General features: G+C 53.2%; 1 protein-coding gene across 1 annotated transcript in view; it reads left to right on the top strand.

Moving 5' to 3' along the window:
- The first annotated feature begins 3250 nt into the window (after positions 1–3250).
- Positions 3251–6000, top strand: part of MYH9 (myosin heavy chain 9) — a 92730-nt gene continuing 89980 nt past the window's right edge. The window contains exon 1 of the mRNA XM_047867218.1: positions 3251–3463. The gene's annotated coding sequence lies outside the window, so the exon portion shown is untranslated. The remainder of the gene's footprint in view (positions 3464–6000) is intronic.

Below are 6000 nucleotides of genomic sequence, written 5' to 3'. Positions count from 1 at the left end.
CTCAATATAAACAATTCTTTTTTTTTAATTTTTTTTTTCAACGCTTATTTATTTTTGGGACAGAGAGAGACAGAGCATGAACGGGGGAGGGGCAGAGAGAGAGGGACACACAGAATCGGAAACAGGCTCCAGGCTCTGAGCCATCAGCCCAGAGCCCGACGCGGGGCTCGAACTCACGGACCGCGAGATCGTGACCCAGCTGACGTCGGACGCCTAACCGACTGCGCCACCCAGGCGCCCCTATAAACAATTCTTTAAAAAAAAAAAAAAAGACACAACCCTTTTGGTGCCTGGCTGGCCCAGTCGGTTGAGTGTCTGATTTCAGCTCATGTCATGATCCCATGACTTGTGAGTTTGAGCCCTGCGTTGGGCTCACTGCTGTTGGTTCAGAGCCTGCTTCAAGATCCTCTATCCCTCTAGCTCTGAACCCCTCCCCTGCTCATACTCTATCTCTTAAAAATGAACATTTTAAAAATAAATAAATAAATAAAACATTAAAAAAAAGACATAACCCTTATTTACACGTTATTATTCCTTTTAAGCCTCATTCTCTCTTTCTGAGAACACACACATGCACACACACACATCGGACAGACACACAAACACTGTGCAAAAATAAATGAGATCCTGCTATAACAACATTCTCTAACTTGCTTTTCCTTATTTAACATATCTTAAATCAGTAATTACAAATCTAAATAAAATTTTAGTGTCTTTCTGAGTATTTTGCAAGATATGGATGCATCAACATTTATTCAATCTCTTATACATTTATTTTTAATACTTAGTAACTATAAACAATGTTGGAAAGAATACCTTTTATTATTTATTTATTGGAAAGAATGCTTTTTAAACCACTGTCTGCATTTTTCTTTCTTCCTTTAAGTTTTTTTCATGTTTATTTATTTTTGAGAGACAGAGAGAGAGAGAGAGACAGAGTGTGAGTGGGGGAGGGGCACAGAGAGAGGGAGACACAGAATCCGAAGCAGACTCCAGGCTTTGAGCTGTCAGCACAGAGCCCGATGCTGGACTCGGACTCAGGAACCGCAAGATCATGACCTGATCATGACCTTTTAATTAATTAATTAATTTATTTATTTATTTTGAGAGAGAGAGAGAGCCCCTGCTTGCAGGAGGGGCAAAGAGGCTCCATGCTGTCTGGACGGAGCCTGATTGGGGCTGACCCCACCAACGGTGAGATCATGACCTGAGCCAAAATCCAGAGATGGACACTTAACCCACAGAGCCACCCAGGCGCCCCCCCCCCCGCCCCGCCCCTTTATTAAAATTTTATTTTTAAGTAATCTCTACACCTATCATGGGGCTTGAATTTATAACCTCAAGATCAAGAGTCTCACGCTCTACTGACCAAGCCAGCCAGATGCCCCTGTGCACTTTTCCAATTATTTTTTTACGGTGAATTTTCAGAGACAACTGATCGGTTTACTTTCTCGCCTATATCTCTAAACCTAAGAGTGGGTGTTTGTATCCTTTTATTATTTTTTTTTAAGTTTGTTAGGTGAAAAATGGCATCCCATGTTGTTCTGTCTGCATTTCTAATGACTCATTTTTTTTTCATAATTAGTGGCCATTTATGTTTCTTCTTTCTTAGTTGCCCATTCCTTTTTTTGAACCATTTTTATTTTGGAGTACTTGGGGTTTGTTTGTTTTTTAATGTTTATTTTTGAGAGAGAGAGAGAGAGAGAGAGAGAGAGAGAGAATGAGCAGGGGAGGGGCAGAGAGAGAGGGAGATAGAATCTGAAGCAGGCTCCAGGCTCTGAGCTGTCAGCACAGAGCCTGACTGGAGGCTCAAACTCACGGATTGGAGATCATGACCAAAGCTGACTTCAGCCACTTAAGCGACAGAGCCACCCAGGCGCCCCTAGAGTACTTGGGGTTTTTCTTAATGACTGAGAAGAGCTCTTTGTATATTGTTGGTAGTAATTCTTAGGGTTGCATCATTTTTTTCCCTAGTGTTTTTTTGCCTTTACATCATAAATTTTTTCTGAAGTTATAATTTAATCATGATAGTATGAACATTCCAAAAGGAAAGAGTAATGAGAAATTCTCCCTCTTCGATATAAAATATATTATAAAGCTCCCATCATTAAAGTATTTTGGAACCAGCACAGAAAGGTCAATGGATACAACTCAGAAACAGGTCCCAGCATATATGTTAGAAAGGTGATGAATCAGTGGAGAAAATGGTGTGTGGACAACTGGGCTTTTACGAAAATTGTTTTAGCTTTCCCCCCTCATTCCACAACCAAACTGAACTCCAAATGGATTAAAAGATAAGTACAATTTTTTTTTTTTATTAAAAAAATTTTTTTAGTGGCCTCTACGTCCAACGTGGGGCTTGAACTCACAACCCCTAGATCAAGTCGCATGCTCTACCCACTAAGCCAGCCAGGCACCTCTAAAAAATTTTTTTTAATAACAAAGTTTTTATCCTCGTGTAGTGGGCAGTGACCAAAAAGAGTGGCGCTTTGCCTACCTGAGAAAAAGTGCACACACACACAAATTCGTAACAAAAATCTGAAAGGGAATGTGCCAATTAATGGCGTGAAGGTAAAGAGGCCTGGAAGTGCACCCCAAGAACCCGTCTGAGCCAAGATCGGGAGGCCAGAAGACCGCAGCGGGGTCTAAAGACAGAGTCAGGAATCGAACTCAGGGCGCCCGCAGCGGATCCCAGGCTGAGTCCACGCCCGCCCCCACCCCCCCACCCCCCACGCCACCATAATTATGTAAAATAGCACTTTTCCCATATATGGTACTTAATATCTGTTCTTCTGGTAGGAGGGCACGGGACCGGGAAAACAGCTCGAGGGGCGGGGTGTCAGAGTCCGGGACCTCCCCAGCCGGCTCCCGCCCTGCCTCGCCCGGCCGCGGCAATGCACCAAAATCCCTGCCCGAGCCCTCTGCGAGCCTCCTCCTCCTGATTGGACTCTCCCTGTGTCTATCCCCCCCCTGGAACCTGGCTGTTCGTCGGACCCGCCCTAGGGGGCGGGGCTCCCGCCTAGGAAGCGCGGAGGAAGGTGGAGCGGGCGGCGGTGGGGGCGGATGAGGAGGATGAATAACCACGCCTTTGGTCTCAGAGGCTCCTCTCACCCCCTTCCCATGGGCCAAGGTGTCTGTCCATCAAAACCGAGGTCGGACTGGAGTGGGCGAGGCAGCTCAGGGGGCGGAGTCGTGCCCCAGGCTCCGCCCCGGAGCCGGCGCCGGGCTGGAATAGGCGGGCGGCTGCTAGGGCGGGGCGGAAAGGCGGCGAGGAGCCGAGCTGGGTGCGGTGAGGCGCGCAGATCACCGCGGTTCCCGGGAAGGGTACGGAAGGCTGAGCGAGACTGACCTCCTGCAGCTCCCGCCTCGCGCGCTCGCCCCCCACCCCCGCCGTCGCCCGAGCGCTCGAGAAAGCCCTTTCGGGAGAAGCAGCGCCCGTTCCCCGGCGCAGATCCAGGTTCAGGTGAGCGAGCCCCACCGGCCGGTCCCGCCCCGGGCGGGGGCGGTGGCGACGGGACGCGCGGCGTCTGGGGCCAGCGGGCCGACGTGTGGCTCTCGGCCTCCGCGCGGCCGGCGACCGGCGCGAGCGGGCGCGAACGCCGCGGGGCCCGGCCGGGGCACCGCATCCTTCCGGGAGGGGCCCCGGGACCCCTGCGCGACGCTCGGGGACGGCGCCGCTGGAGGCGAGGCCTCGGGAGCCGGGAAGGCTGCGGGGCCGGCGCTCCCCGGAAACCCTCCGCCCCTCCCCCTGCCAGGCGCACTGCCCCGGCGGGGCACCGGGAGCCTCGACCTCCCGCTGCCGCCGGGGCACGCGCCCCGCCCTCGCCTCGCCAAGTGCCCGAGTTGGGCAAACTTTTTAACCCCTTCCGGGGAGCCGCTGTCCCTGGACCCGAACGGGTGAGCCGAGCTGGGGGGCTTGGGGCAGCGGCTCCTTTGGAAGTTTTCCAGGCGTTCTCGCCACGGAGGTAACGGGCAGGCGGGGACCGTTTGGCAGCTGTCAGGGCGTCCTCCTGAGTCAGACTCGGACTGTCCTGCTGTAGACATTGCGCTCGGCTCAGTTTCCGCCCTCCGCTCCCGACTTCCTCATTCGCCCGGCTGCGATCGGTCGGGCGGAGGAGGGGGACCGGGAGAGGTGCGGGCGGGTGCGTGGGCACCGCGGATCTGCGGGGGCCGGACGAGGCAGGAAAGACTACCCCCCTCCTCTACAGCCCCTCAGCCGTTGACTTCTGACTTCCGCTACCCCGGAGAGGAAGGCCCAGGAATGCCCGCAGCCATCTGCGCCCGCCCGGGAGCGCACCTGATTCCACCGCACCTGGGGGCCGCCCCACGCGGGCGGGGGCGGGGAGCCGGGCCCTGCGCCTTTAGGACCGGCCCGGGGCTATCGCATCGTCCCTGTTTGGGCCAAGAGTCGGGGTCTTTACCCTCCCTCCCCCGCTTCTCTGTACTGGGGGCCTCACTCCACCCTGTCCAGGGGCCACGGCTGGGGCGGGGGGGGGGGGGCAGACTGCACCCCCGCATCCCTGCAGAGAGCCCAGTCGTTTATAACAAATTCCCGGACAAGGTGGCCGGCTGCCTTGACTTGGGGGCAGGGTGAGGGCCCAGCTGCAGTCTGTGGCCCCACCCAACCGGTGTGGGGAGAAAGATTCCCGGGAAATCCCAGGTCTTGGCAGGTCCTGGAGACAGGCGGCTCTCTTTGCTGGGCAGTTGAGAGGCCCGGCAGCTTCTCGGTTCACTGCATCCTTTTCTGGGTTTAACAGGATTTCAGAGTAGCTGTTGAGTAACTGTTGAAGGGGAAGAGAGCAGCAGCTCCTTCCTGCAACACTGTGGCCATTTCTGACTCCTCCGATAACCTGCCTCATAACCTCACCTGGTGGTTTATTCCCCTTTTGGTAAGGAGGGAGGTTGCTTTAAGGCCTGTTTAGACAATCACCCGATTAATATTAGTCAGTTTATATACAAGGCTGCTAGATGCATGGGGGAGGGTACATAGATGTGTAATTGAGCAAATATTTAACTGCCTGCTGTGTGCCAAGGACTCTGCCAGGTGGTGGGGGGTGTGAGGTTGAGTAAGACCTGGCCCCTGCCCTCGGGCACTTAGGGAGAGCCGAGACAAATCTGTAGATGACATGGCCCTCAGAAAGGTACTGTGAGTCATGGGGACTAAGAGAAAGGAGCCAGTCCACTCTGCTGACATCCCAGAGGCTCTTGGAGGAGACCTCTGCCCTCCAGGGGTTTACAGTCCTCAAGGGGAAATAGCATCTGAATGACTGAAATACAAAGGCAGCCTGTGATGAGCGTCCCAAGCACAGCAGAGACAAAGGATTCGAGGAATTCCAAGAGGGAGCACTTGTGTCTGGAGCTAGGGGGACAAGGAGGGAGGCTGGCCCCAGAAGAGGGAGCCCGCTGCAGGGCTGCAGGCTGGGCAAACTGAGGCAAGCCCTCAGTGTTGGAAAGCGAGGCCTCCTATTAGTGCGTAATTGAGCAATCAAGAGATTGCTTAGTGTAATTTGAGAGTCACTGTGCCCCCCACTTGGCTGCAGGGTGACACCAAAAGGCTCTGCTTTGGGCAGATCCAGGTGCCTGGATTGATTGGCAGGCTCTGTTCTGGGAAGGGCAGCTGGAGAGGGACGTTCTGTGGGGCTGCTTACCTGGGGGGCACATGAAGGTCCAGGAGAGAGAGGATCAGGGTCCTGGCTTTCTGTTTGTTTTGTTTTTGTTTTTGTTTTTTAATTTTAAACTCTTTAACCTAAGGGGTTGGAGATAGGAGAACTTCCCTCTTGCAGGATGAAGGACGCATGTGAATCACAGGCTGCCTCTTGCCTGTTCTTGCTCCAGAAAAAACAAAACAAGGATCTGTTAGCTTTTTAGAAGGAGCAAAGCACACTCAGAAAATGCAGCATTGTTGTGCGGCCTGGTAGGGTATTGCTAGAAACCAGACTAGCTGTGTTTTCTTCACTTCCTCTTCTAGCTAATCCTTCAATAAAGTGCTTAAGACAGCCC

Source organism: Prionailurus viverrinus, chromosome B4 (assembly GCF_022837055.1).
Source record: "Prionailurus viverrinus isolate Anna chromosome B4, UM_Priviv_1.0, whole genome shotgun sequence".
In the NCBI taxonomy this organism is placed as follows: domain Eukaryota; kingdom Metazoa; phylum Chordata; class Mammalia; order Carnivora; family Felidae; genus Prionailurus; species Prionailurus viverrinus.
This window is presented reverse-complemented; position numbering and strand designations above follow the sequence as displayed.